General features: G+C 40.9%; 1 pseudogene; it reads left to right on the top strand.

The window, feature by feature from the left end:
• Positions 1–4,431: 4,431 nt before the first annotated feature.
• On the top strand, positions 4,432–14,125 carry LOC140668881 (uncharacterized; annotated as a pseudogene).
• Positions 14,126–14,800: the final 675 nt, after the last annotated feature.

Raw genomic sequence — 14,800 nt, 5'->3', positions numbered from 1 at the left:
ACAAAATATAAGGAATGTGTTTTATAACATTTTAGATGTACAAACTTTGTAAATGAAAAATTTAATGGAGTTGACGACTTTACTGACAATAAGTAAAACAATTATGTACCATTTTCCAATTTTCGCAATAGTTAATGAGATATTAATTATAAGAGATCAGCCAATCGGCACCCGACAGGAGCGCGTGGCTCGAAGAAGCCTTCCACTGTTACTTGATACTAGGCGCGCCGACGATGTGTCTATGTGACTGTGTGTGACTCTTCAGGTTATCAATGTAGAACGTTCCTCCCACCGCTTCGTCGGCGCGCCTAGTATCAAGTAACAGTGGGAGGCTTCTTCGTGCCACGCGCTCCTGCCGGGCGCCGATTGGCTGATCTCTTATAATTAATATCTCATTAACTATTGCGAAAATTGCAAAATGGTAAATAATTTTTTTACTCAGTTTAACCTACTCTATACTCATACACCTGACGGGTGGGGAGTCTATTGACCACGTCGTCAATTGGCCAGTTTAAAATGAAGCTCTCTGATTGATTAATCGTTGCTGATGACCACGTCGTCAATTGGCCAGTTTAAAATGAAGCTCTCTGATTGATTAATCGTTGCTGATGACTCTAAGCATTGGTCGATATAAGTGGCTGTGGTCAATCGTGACGTGGTCAAACGGGACGCTCCCCACCTGACGGATGGTTCAAATTATGGGACACCCTGTATATGTATATACAGAGTGTCCCGAAAATACCAGTAAATATTTTAATGGCAGGTTCTTTAGAACATTTTAAGACGAAAAGTTTAATACAAAAATGTCGAGGCTACAATAGTTTTCAAACTAAGAGCAATTATATTTCATGAATGATAGGGCTGAGATTTCGCAATCTCAGGTATGGAAAAATAATAAGTGATAACATAATATTTATAATATCGTGAAAAGAGCGCTATTTATAGGAGCACTTTTTATCACTTGTTATTTTGCCGCACCTGAGAGCGCGAAATCTCAGCCCTATCATTTGTGAAATATAATTGCTTTCAGTTTGAAAACTATTGTAGCCTCGACATTTTTGTATTAAACTTTGCGTCTTAAAATATTCTAAAGAACCTGCCATTAAAATATTTACTGGCATTTTTGGGACACCCTGTATATATATGTATACATGTAGATGTAATAGATACAAACTAAAAAACAAGAAATTAATATTAATTAGGTAAGAAATTTATATTAATTAATAGAACTGACAAGTTTTTCTATTATTTTATTGACATGGAAATGAAAGAAAAAAATATATCCTACATTGAACAATAAAAAGCATGTGTTGATATATGTTAAACAAAATATAATAGGTCAATAAATAATAATTTTGTAATTTTCAAAGAAACGAAATTATGGACGTAAAATAATTACAGGATATAAAATCTCTTGAATCTCTTGAATTATATATTTATTATGTTATTTTCATAAAATTTAAAGTTTAATATTGTATATGATTGTGAATATCTATTACTAATTATTATATAGAATATTTAAATATAAAGGGCATTATTTTTATTATTACGTGGATATCAAACAGGATTAGTAAATGTTCCATTAGTGTTATGAATATGATAATGACGGAATATCGCAATAATTTTTTAACAACATATGATATTTGAAAAAATTTTATTATTATTATATCAGGTATTTTATGCGATATAAAAATTTTATACATGAAAAAAAATATTGTTATACATTAGATAATTCTAACACAAATATATGTATGCAAAAATATAACGTCGCTTTTATCAGTTTAATCTTTGATACTTTCAAGCAGAGTCTGACTATTACTTTCCTCCTTGATTCATAAACGAAATTGTTTGTCTTAAATATGTCACTCACAAAATGGATGCAGATTGTGTATGCCAATTTGTTCTGTAAATCACAAAACATATCAGGTTAAAATATACTAAAATAAAGCATCAACAAATCTTATACAGACCTCTGTATCTTATACAGACCTCTAATCCTTTTTGCACCACGTTATATGTATTCTAATTCACTATTCATATTCTTACACAATCAATATCCATTTTATGAGAATGACATGACAAACAATTTCCTTTATGAATCAAGGAAGTAAGTAATAGCGTAGACTCTGCCTGACGATTGAATTAATTATATACAGGGTGTCCCCGAATTGCCAGATCAACTCTCGTGAGTAGATAGAACGTGTTAAACTGAAAATAAAAGTCTTATATTATTTTGCTAAATTCGCAATAATTAATGAGATATAAATTAATAAAGATCGGCCAATCCGTGCCAGTATAAGCGCGCGAAGAAACCTCCCAGTTGTTACTTGATACTAGGCGCGCGGCAAGACATAAACGCAGCGCGCACTGTACGTGTCTCTTTTACGCCCTTTGTAGATTGCTCCCCTTACTGTCTCGTCGCGCATCTAGTATCAAGTAACAAGTAGGAGGCTTCTTCGCGCCGCGCGCTTATACTGGCACGGATTGACCGATCTTTATTAAGTTATATCTCATTAATTATTGCGAATTTAGCAAAATGATATAAGACTTTTGTTTTCAGTTTAACACGTTCTATCTACCCACGAGTGTTGATCTGGCAATTCGGGGACATCCTGTATGTGTATATGTTTAGTGAATTATATTTTTGCATATAAATAGTAAATTAGAAAACTTACATATATGGTACGAAAAGGATTACGGAGGCTTGTATAAAATTGTTGACAGTTTTATTGCTGGTTTATTTTAACATATTTCACTGATATTAATATTTTGTAGTTAACAGGCAAGACAAATTGACATACACAATCTGCATCCATTTTATGAGAGTGACATATTTCAGACAAACAATTTTGTTTATAACTCAAGGAGGAAAATAATAGTACAGACTATCTAAATATTGAACTGGAAAAAAGCGACGTTATATTTTTGCGTATGAATGCAAATTGTGTATGTCAATTTGTTTTGCCATAAACCACAAAATATTAATATCTGTAAAATATGTTAAAGTGAAACAACAACTAAATTGTCAACAATCTTATACAGATCTCTGAAATCCTTTTCATATCACATTATATGTAAATTATCTAATTCACTATTCATATGCAAAACTATAAAGTCGCTTTTTTCCAGTTCAATCTTCAGGCAGAATCATAGAGATATTAGATATAGAGCACGGGAAGGGGCCGAGAACGCGATAGCGAAATAGAAAGAGAACGCTGCACATGGGCTCCTACTGTCCTTGTCTATCGCGTATACGCGTTATAAAAATGTTACTCTTGTTATTCTGTGAGCAAAAGAGAGGGGCACTTGTATCAGCTTGCGCATGCGCGATAGACAAGGACAGCAGGGGCCCATATGCAGCGTTCTCCTTCTATTTCGCTATCGCATCCACTCATGAGCTAGCATAGCACTCCCGTGCTCTATACATATATAATATCTCTATTGGCAGAATCTGCACTATTATTTTCCTCCTTATTAACAAAAGAAGTTTGACTAATAGAATATAATTATTCGTTCGTAGTTTAAAATTTTGCATGGAATAATATAAATATGGACCAGGGAATATTTTCATAACACACACACACGCACGCATGCACGCACGCACACGCACACGGGGGGGGGTGCAAAGGGGCCTTTAGCCCCCCTCCCGCACCCACCTCGTCCACCTCGCTTTGCGTGAAAAGCTACAAACTTATGTAAACTTTGCTTTGTCTTGCAACGTACATGCGAAACGAGGTGGACGGGGTAGGTGCGGGAGGGGGGCCAAAGGCCCCCCTTGCTCCCCCTCCGTGTATGTGTGTGTGTATTATGAAAATATTGAAGATATATATGAAGATAAAGCAATAAATATGGCATTTTGAAATGAAACATTTTTTATTTATAACTTTCTAACAAAGAACGAGCGACGGCTAAAACCTTTTAAACGTTACTCAGGACAGTGATCTTGATAATATATGTCAAGGTCATTAATTTCTGAAAGGGTTGACCTTATGTGAATATTTACCTTATATCCTATTTTTATAACTTGTTATTCAATAACTTCTTAAGACTTGCCCCTCCTTAAAAGCATTTCTACATTCCATTTCCATAATAGCTTTGTTGATTGGTATTGAAAAAAAATGATTTTTTGCTCCAGTAGCTATTTTAGACATTTACCATTATTTTCTGTTTATAAAATTATTTTTTGGTTACTTCAAATTTTAGAATACCTATTTTAATATTTTGTGGTTTCTCTATCATCACAACACACACAAAATACAAAATTATTATTATGTTTTAATAGCTTAATTTATTTTGCCTTATTATATTTTTACAAGAGAAAGTAAGACATGACATAACTATCATAAAAAGACAATTTTATTAATTACGAAATGTATTATTTTTTATATATAATGAAAGTTTGAGATATATATTTAATTTTAATATTTCAGAATGGTGCAGTTAAATCCATACAACGTAATGCTTTTACTTTTTGGAACTTTTACTGCTTTGAATTATCAACAAACTCCGATAACTTTGCAAGAAAGAGAAATAAAAAAAAATTGAACGTATGCTGTTAGAAATAAAAGGTGAAAAACTTCATTTAAAAGAGGAAGAAACATTAGATTTTTACGATAAATATGAGGTTCCAGAAGCGGAAGAAGTTGATTTATTAGAGGCAAATGAAGAGAAAATCTATCTCCCAGAAAAAGTTATTTGTAATGTTATGTCCTGTCGGCTCCACGTTTCTTCCTCTCATAAGAATTAATTGATAAGCGATAAAGAGAAGTCACTCGACAAACAGACCGTTCTTGTCAAATAACACTTTAAACATTACACGATTTTCGAACAAATACAGAAGGGATCGATGATGAAACACATTACGGTTCGTCACTACGTAGATTAAATGATGACCGCCCAATTAGTAATAAGGAAAAGTTGCACGATAAATAGACCGTTCTTGCCACACCGTAACTCAAATATTTAGACACGATTTCTAAACGAGTACAGAAGGGACCAACGACAAATTATCAATCTCTTATGTAACCGAACAATAAACACAGCTGAGTAAATTCTAAGATTTCCTAATTTTCACGAGCTCAGCAACGATCAAAACAAGGCGGAGAAAAAATACCTTCGGACCAATCTCAATACGTGGTCCCGCCCAACACGCCTCAGGAAAATTATATAAAAAGAAAGAAATTCGAGAACGCTTAGAAACATTATTCTTAACACTCTTCAAGCACTTAGAACTTTTCAAGTCAATCATCTCAGAAATTCGGCGTCGATAGTCAGTAGTGTTGTACCAGTAATTTCCTTCGGAAACTTAACTTTCGTTCGGGCTCTCCTTTTAACGCAAATTCGAGTGGGAGTCATTTGACCACATTACATTTGACCACGTTACGATTGACCACGCGTTGCATTTGACCACATTATGATTGACCACGCGTTGCATTTGACCACGTTGCGATTGATCACGCGTCGCAATTGACCACGTTGCAATTGACCACACGTCGCAATTGACCATGTTGCGATTGACCACGCGTTGCGATTGACCACGTCGCGATTGACCACATAAATATTGACCAGCTACGTAGTCAAATGCAACGTGGTCAATAATAACATGGTCAATTGCAACGTGGTCAATTGCGACGCGTTGTCAATTGCAACGTGGTCAAATGCAACGCGTGGTCAATCGTAACGTGGTTAAATGCAACGTGGTCAAAAGCAAAGTGGTCAAATGCAACGTGGTCAAAAGCAACGTGGTCAAAAGTATCTGTGGTCAATAACAACGTGGTCAATTGAGACGCTCCCCGCAAATTCAGTGTATGATCCACGAGCACAACCCTCAACGCTCAGCTGCAGAACAACACCGAGACGAAGAGAACACCACGAAACTACCGAACGTAAAACTTCACCAAAATAGTAAGGCGAACTTAATTAGATAGAATCAGAAAAACACGCACACAGTTTTTTTTCTTATTACAACAAAAATAAAATATGTAATCTTTCCACCCAGAACATAAAACTTTAGACTCTCACTCTCCCTTTCATTATTCTGGGTGATGACCTCCGTACTTATGTAACACCCGCAATTAACACACACACGTACTCACGCAAACACAAATTAGAGAATAATTATAATTCAATTACAAACACATGTATACACATATTATATACACACATTTATAACCAAACTTAGCAATAATTTGATGTAATATACTTTCAAAACTATGAATAAATTTATGTAATATTAAAATTCAATTCTCTCCGTGACTTCTAATCCCTCTATCAGTTGAAAGCATCGGTTGAAAGATCGCACTTGATCCTATCCGCATAATAAAGATTAATTTCCTTTACCAAAAAAAGACCTTTTGACGAATGTCCAAAATAATAAGTAGATAGATAGATAGATAAATAGATAAGTTTGTTTATTGAGAGAGAGAGATTCCCTTTGGGGTTTTCAACTCTTACAAAATTACCTTAAAACTAGCTTAACCTAACTTATCACTAACTTAACCTATCTCCTGGGGGGCCTGCGACCGTGGGCAACCCTCTTGGCTCCCTCCTGCTCGCACCTCCCCTTAGACACACACACACACACATCTCCCCCCACCGGACTTCTGCTTCCTTCCTCTTGCTTGTTTCTTTCATCTTTCTTTCTTAACTATTCTCATCCCCTCGAACCATTCTCTCCCTTCTTCTACTATTCATTCTCATTCTTTCCTCTTTTTTCATTCTTTTTCATTCCACCATCCCCCCTATAACCCTCTCCTTTTCAATTTCCCTCATCCATCCCTCTCCCTCTCCTTCCTCTCCTAAAACTCATCTCACATTATCCTGCCAACTTCCCTCTCCCACCTTCCACTCCTTGCATCCCTCCCACACATGCTCCCATGTCTCCGTCTCCCCTCCGCATATTCTGCATCGTCTTTTCGCCTCCTCTTCCCAGTATTTACTCTCCTTTATCTTGCTCTTCAATCTAAACCTCACCACCCTTTTCCATCTGCTCTGCTCCCATCCTTTTTTCAGATACCCCGGTATCCCTTCCCCCTTCACCTCCTTGTACCATCTGTTAAATTTTGCCTCCTCCATCTTTCCCCTTCTTTCCTTCCTCTGTTCATCTCTATCCCTGTCCTCTATTCTTTTATACCAATCCTCCCCCTCTCCTCCTTCTCCTCCATCACTCTTATCCCTCTATCCTTAAAAAAACCCTCTCTTTCCTCTTCCCACTTTGAGCCCACTTCCCCTGTCTTACTCCTATCCTTCATCTCCTCCATGCATCTCCTCGCCAGCTCCCCTCCCTTTCCCTCCCTCAACCTCTTCTCAAAATCCCATGCTCTTCTTTCCGCTCTCACCCTTAGTTTCTCCCTCTGCAATTCTTTTCTCACCATATATCCCGGCGTCCTGATACTCCAAGAACCCATCTTAGATATCTCTCTTGTATCCTCTCCATCCCCTTCCTCTCTTTCTATCCCCATATCTCCACCCCGTACCCTAACACTGCCCAAATCAACCTATAGAAAAGCCATATCCTCCTTTCCCAGTTCCCTCCGAACCTCCTCTTTCCCCCATATCTGTCCCATTAACACTGCCGCCCTCCTAATTCTATTTCTCACCTGTGCCTCCTGACCACTGTTTTTCTGTAGCGTGTACCCTAAATACTTGTACTCTTTCACCTCCTCCCCTTCCACCTCCAACTTATCTTTGTTATTCTTCTTCCCCTCTTCTCCTAAATCTCATAACTTTCGTCTTCCCTATGTTTACCTCCAGCCCCTTTCTATCCAGCCTTTTTTTTTCCAGCCTGTTCATCATACTTCTCATCCCTTCCTCCTCCTCCGCAATCAACACCAAATCGTCCGCATATGCTAATGTGTACACCCTCTTTCCCCCTAGCATCACTCCTCCCCACTTTACTTTCCCCATTTCTTCCTCCAAGTCCGCAATCAAGATATTAAACAACATTGGACTCAGAGAGCATCCCTGTCTTACTCCCTTCCCAGTCCAAAAACTCTTCCCCATCGCCTGTCCCACTCTGCTCTTTGTCTCTCCCATTATCTTCTCTATTCTCCTTACCAGTTTTTCTCTTACCTCTCGTCCTCTCATCGATTCCAACAAAACCTCCCTATTCACTGAATCAAACGCCGCCTTTAAATCTACAAATATTGCCACCATCCTTCCCTTCCTTCCTTCCAGTTGCCTTCCTATCAGATAATTCAACACATACGCATTGTCCATCGTTCCCATCCCCTTCCTAAATCCCGTCTGATTTGGAGACACTATCTCCTTCTTCTCTACCTCTTCCCTTAGCCTTTCTGCCAACACTGTCGCATAGACTTTATACAGCGTTGGCATCAACGTCACCCCCTGTAGTCCCCCACCCTATCTCCCTCCCCCTTCTTTAATAATGGTATCACCACCCTCTCTCCCCATTCCTCTGGCCATCCCTTCCCTCCCCACACCTTATTACAGAATCTTCATGCTCATCTCTCTAATTCTCCTCCCCCGTACTTCCACACTTCCCCTGGTATCCCATCTATCCCTGCCACTTTTCCATTTTTTATTCTCCCTATTATCCCCCTAATCTCTTCTATCCCAATCTTTTCCTCATCCCACTCCCCCTCCCTCCTAACCCTGTACCCTTTGATCACTCTACTCTCTACTCCTCCTTGCAACCGCATAAAATACTTTCTCCATTCCTCCATCCCGATCTCCTCATTCACTCTCCTCTTTTCCCTCTTCCTCTCCATATTCACTAGCTCCCACACCTCGCCTTCTTTCTTAACCTTCCTTGCCTTCTTCTCCCATCTTTCATTCTCTTCTTTTTCCTCTCACACAACTCATTATACTCCCTCTTCTTACTCTTGTATCTCTCGCCCCCTTCCCTACGCCACTCCCTCAACTTTTTCTTCACCTCTTTTTTCTTCTCCTTACATTCCTCATCCCACTATCCTTCCTGCTTTCTCTCTCTTCTTCCTCTTCTCTCCTCCGTTTCTTTTATCGCCTCTTTTATTCTGTCTTCCATTTCGTCTCCCATCCTCTCCCTTCTCCTCCCTGTTCTAACTCCCCCGACCTCTCCAACACTTTTCTAAACCTGTTCCTTCCATCTTCATCCCATATCCCCTTCCCGCTCCTCCCTCCTTCTTTTTTCCCTTCCTTTTGTCTTGATTCTCCTCATCCATATTTCTCTAAAGGGTGATGATCTGAATCTATCTTATCCCCCACTTTTAATTTCTTAACTTTTTCCTCCACCTCCCCGTCCCCTATCACGTAATCAATTACTGTATCTCCCTTCCCCCCGTAAATGTAAACTCCCCTCTCTCATCCCCTCTTACCCTCCCGTTAAGTATTCCCATTCCCCATTCTTCCAGAAATTCTATCAACTGTCTGCATTCCTTATTCCTCTTCTTATCTTTCGATCGCCTTCCCCTCTCCTCTTCCTCTCCCCCGTCCACTCTTCCTCCTCCTCTGCTGTTCTCGCATTGAAACTCCTCCCTATTAGCGTTTTCACTTCCTCCTCTTCCTTTCTTATCCACTTTTCCAATTCCCGTCATCTTCCCCACGCCCTCTCCCACGTACACTCCTAGCACCCTCCATTTCTCTTCCCCCTATTTCAACCTGCCCATCATCATACCCTTCGTTCTCTCCTCTATCTTATTTCCTTTCTCTAGCCACTCTCTATTTATACCCATCAACATATCCCCCTTTAGTCTTCCTCACCCTCTTTGCTACTTGTATCTCCCATTTTAACTCTCTTGATAATTTCCTCTTCACCCCCTCCCAGCCCTTCTCGTCTACCCATGTCTCCGATAACACTACTAACATCCCATATTCTCAAACCTCTCCAGAAATCCTCGTCTTTCTTTCTCAATCCAGCCACATTCCAAAACACCGCTCTCCATCCCCCCTCCTCTCTTTATCATCCTTCCCATTCTCCCTTCTCTTCCCCTTCCTTCTCCCTCCTGTTCCCCTCTTTGTCTACCCTGCACCCTAATTTTCTCTTGATCCTCTCTTCTACTCTTCCCCTTTTCATCTACCAACCTTCCCTCCTCCTCTTCCCATGTCCACCACTTGTCCTCTATCATTATCCTCCCCTACTCCCATCTTATCTTCTTCCCCGCATTCTCCTCCTTTCTCGCAATCTCCTCCAGTTTCCACCTCATCCTCCTTTCCTTCCATGTCCAATCATCTAATATTCTCTCCTTCCTCCTCCTCAGTCCATTCTTCTTCCTCCATATCTTCCTTCTCTGCTCCTCATCCTCCAACTTTACTAATACCATTTCCCTGCCTTTCTCTCTGTCTCTCCGTAGCCTTTTCACCTCTTTAACCCTTTTTTTTTTAACGTCTGGAAAATGCTTTACGCATCCCCTGTGGAGCGGGAACTCCTCAGGGGTACGTGGGACTTCCCCTATAGACGGGGTATACCCACTAAAAACCAGACGGTGATTCTCTGCGCTGCGGTTGAAATGAGTGAGCCCTGGGTTCGCTTTTGCATTCTACCAGGACCCACCCCCGCATTTTCCCCCCTGATGTTCGGGGAGGAACTCCATCCCATGGTGCGCCATTGAGAATAACCTCAATGGCGCCACCATTGGCGACGTTGCGGAACCATACACAACGCCACCTCTTCCTTGGGGTCAAGGTGTAATGGGGAAGTAGGTGTTCGCGCACCTGCTCCTCCCTTGACCCCGGAGAGGGGCGGGTTATTCCCACCCCTCACACTATGGCCGCGGATGTTAGCGGCCCTTTTGGGCGAGGGAGGCTAAGAACCCTCCGTATTCACGGCCCCGGTCGGATGTTTGGGAGGGAGGGAAATATTAGGGGCAGGCAAAACCTGATCCCCCTCACCCTTACCCCCCCGGAACTGTCATCCGACCCCTTTCCTGGCTCTCTTCAGTCTCGATGGGCCGGAGAGAGTCGGTACTGGGGGCAAGCCCCCGATGATCGCCGCCGTCGCGCCCCCGCCGGGAGAGGAGCACACAGCTCCCTCTCCCAGGGCGTGACCGCAATCACCTACCCCGTCCTTACAGACGGGACAGCAGGGATGCAAACGGCATCCCTCTATTTTGTGTCCAGGGGATCCACACCTGTAACACAGGTGTCCCCTGGACACATTCGAGGCGCACCCGGAGCCCACATGCCCCAACACGAGGCATTTGTAGCACCTGGGAATCCAGGTGCTACCCATCCGTGTCCAGGCCCGGGCACCCCTGCTCCTACCCTTGAGAGTTGAGAAGACGGCCCTGTCCTCGCAAGGCTTCGCCCCTCCACCCTCAGAAAGGGAAGGGGTGGTTTTATCACCATTCCCTCCCCTCTTCTTTTTCCTCCTTTTAGGGCCAACTGGCCCTCCGTTTTTTACGACCAGGAGCCCCCTTCCGTCTCCCCTCCATCCGCATCCCCTTGCAGACGTGAAAGGGGAGCGGTCACAGTTGGCGGTATTATCGCCAGCTGCACCTCTTTCCTTATCAAGGCGCCGATCCTTTTCCAATCCGTTGGGAGAAGGACTGACGCCTCCCGCCGCATCGCCCTTATATCACAGGGGACCTCCCTCTGTGAGGGCATTTGTGTGGAGGAGGCAGACTCCTCCACACCCTTCATCACTTCAGTGGTGTCGGACAAAGCCTCCACCATCTCTACCTCCGCCATCGTCGGGAGAAAGATTTCTCCCTTCGAAGCGGGGGCGGCCATTCCGGCGTTGTTGGCGAACTCAGCAGAGGAGGTCTGCGACATCGCGTCGCGAGCTTCCCCCCCAACTGAGTCGCCACCTCCCTTATTGGAGGTGAGGCCTGGACCTCCACCTCCCTGATGGCGGTTCTCCCACCCGCCATCTCACTTTTCTCAAGAAAGACCGCCGTCGAGAAAGGTCTAAACCTTTCGGCGATCTTCCTTCCTTCCACAGCCATCGCCTGGAAGATTTCTTCCAGCGATGAACTGTAGCCATCCAGGATGACCGCCGCAGTATGCAGATGCTCCAACATCTGCAGACAGCGTTCTCTGTCTGTGCGGCAGTCTTCATACGCTCCCCAGCCCGGTCAACGATGGTTCTCGCGTTCCCAACCGAGGACTGAAAAGCCTCTCCATTGGTGAACTCCCCGTTTCGGCCAAGACCTTAGCGAAGGAGTCCATCTGTGATATCACAGCGGACGCCATTTCCCCTAGGGATCCTGCTGGCAAATCCGTAGGTAGCCCATGGCATGATGACGACCCGGAGGGGGCTGGGATGATACCCCCTCCGTACCGTTGTTCGGTATCCGAACCGAGCGGGACTTCTTAAAATGCTTCGGCATCCATCAGTCTTCGACGCACTCTTAGCACCCTTCGGGATCACGCGGAGGTTGTGAGTCCTAGAACCCGACAACCACACCGGGATCACTCTCCGGGTGAGCCCCCCCACCACGTCAAGGTGGTGCGTCATCGAGGGGGCACCTCTTTAACCCTCGCCTCTCCTTCTATATCTCTTATTATCCCCTCTACCACCTCTTTTCTTTTTCCTTCTTTTACTTCTACTCTTATTATTATATTACTCCTTCTTTTCTCTCTATCCTCCATCTCCATCTTTCTTTCCATCTCTTTCATCCTTCTCTCTATATCTCCTCCTTCCTCTCTTCCCTTCCCTCTGTCTCTCTTCCTCCCTATATCTCCCTCTCTCTACTCTCTCCACACACGCTCGTCACTTTCGCTCTCCCTCTATCACCCTCACACACTCTCAGACCTCCTCTCTCACTTTATCCACCTGTTCACCTCACTTTTCACAGCCTCTTTCTCTCCACGTCTCACTACTCAATGCACCGGAAGCGGAAATCCCGAAATAACAAGTAATATCGATATTCATTATCGTTCATTTGTTTTTGGACCTGATAATTCGTTCGACTCGAAATCTACATTCTAATCTGTACGGTTTCAAGAGCTGGTTGTTACGCCCTTCTTTCTAACTCATCCTTCCCGAGTCTGGACGTAACAGTAGTTTTATTGAAGCAACAAGTTTTATTGAATGACTATAAGAGGCAAGCTGTGGAATATTGAAGGAGCGGTAAAACTAGACCAAGATCGCTTGAAGGAGTTAAACAAAAATTTAAAAAAGTTACATCGATACGGCAATTACGACAATGGGAAAAAATCATTGAAGGTGGTAGTGGGTTGGAAAAATTAAAAAAAATTTCTAAATACACAATTAACCATTTTAATGAAGCACTTGAAAGAAAAATCATCAATCATGATATTGATATCGCTCGATGGGCTTTTCAAGCACAAGTAAAAGAAAATGCGCCAAGATTCAAAGCCTCAGAAACATGGGTAAAAAGATTCAAAAAAGCACATAATATTGTGTCTCGGAAATAACAAAATTCGTAACAAAAAAATCTGTGCTACCAAAAGCAGACTTGGAAAATAAATGCGATACATTTATTACAAATGTAAAATATTATATTAATCGATATAGAGTGGAAAATATTTATAATTCGTATCAAAGTAGATTTCAGTTAGAATTTCACTCAGGTTGTACTTTAGCCGAAAAAGATATAAAAAAGATAGAATCTATATAGTACAGTATACATGTATCATCAACCACGCATAGCTATACATATAATTCAACCGACTATTTCGGCTGATGGCAGATTATTATCACCTCTCTATATTAAAAGAAGTTACAGGAACGTTTGGTCCAAGAGTACAGGAAACATTATTTAAGGCGCCTAATATCTTTGTTATGACTTCAATATTAGGCAAATTAACATCAAATTATGTAAACATTTGGTTAAAGGAAGTATTTTTTCCGAATGTCGGACCACAATCAGTACTATTATTAGATTTATGGAGTGGACATTGTCCTAACATAATTTCAGAAACTAAACCAGATTCTGCAACAGATATTGCTTTCCTAACTATTCCCGTCGTTACAACGGGAAAAATACAGCCATTAGACGTATACTGATTTTGGTTGTGGAATAATTTTATTAAATACTTTTCTGATACTGTTACGTTGTTAGATTTTGTTTTGGATCTTCATGCTAGAAATAATATCTTAAAATTACAATCATTAATGCACTATCAGATCTCGTCGCCTAGGTTTCAAAATTTATTTAAATATGCGTGGTTTCAAAGTGGATACATGCAGAATAGATTGACAGAATTTGAAACACCAGTATAATTTTGTTTTTAAAAAAAATTCTAAAGTAAAATGCGATATTTATGGCAAAACAGCAATAATAACTGTTCTTTGTGTAGAAAATCGCTTTATATAACACATTTTTTTCCATGAACATCATCTTTGTAATGAATATATGTCATAAATGTAAGACATATACATTTATATACATAAACTAATTCTGTATTGATTTCTTTAAAAAATATGTTTTCAGTTACTGATGAATACTGATAAAGTTTTTAGCAGTTTTTCTTATCCATGCAATAAATGTTGGTATTCTTTTACTTCTGTCTAATAAAAAATTCTTATTCATATGAAACTACGTTAGTAACAATTTCAATCCCAATATATGCACAAGAGACAGTTATTTAATGTGCCACAACTAAAGAAAGAGCGCAACAATTTATAGCGCAGCGCCTATAGCACAAAGTTATCTTGTTTTCTCAAAATTGATTCATGGAATCCATATACTATTATACATGGATGGATTTTGGCTTTTGATACTCTTTAATTTTTGTTCTTACAAAATTTTTAAAATTTTGCAAAATAAGGGATGGGGGTGGTAAATTATTAAAAAATTTGATAATTCGAAATATATAAGGCTCCAATATTTACAAACACGTAAATATAAACTTGGCAATGAGAGCCATGCGCGGATGTTAATGCGTAAAATTTCTT

Source organism: Anoplolepis gracilipes, chromosome 8 (assembly GCF_047496725.1).
Source record: "Anoplolepis gracilipes chromosome 8, ASM4749672v1, whole genome shotgun sequence".
Classification (NCBI taxonomy): domain Eukaryota; kingdom Metazoa; phylum Arthropoda; class Insecta; order Hymenoptera; family Formicidae; genus Anoplolepis; species Anoplolepis gracilipes.
This window is presented reverse-complemented; position numbering and strand designations above follow the sequence as displayed.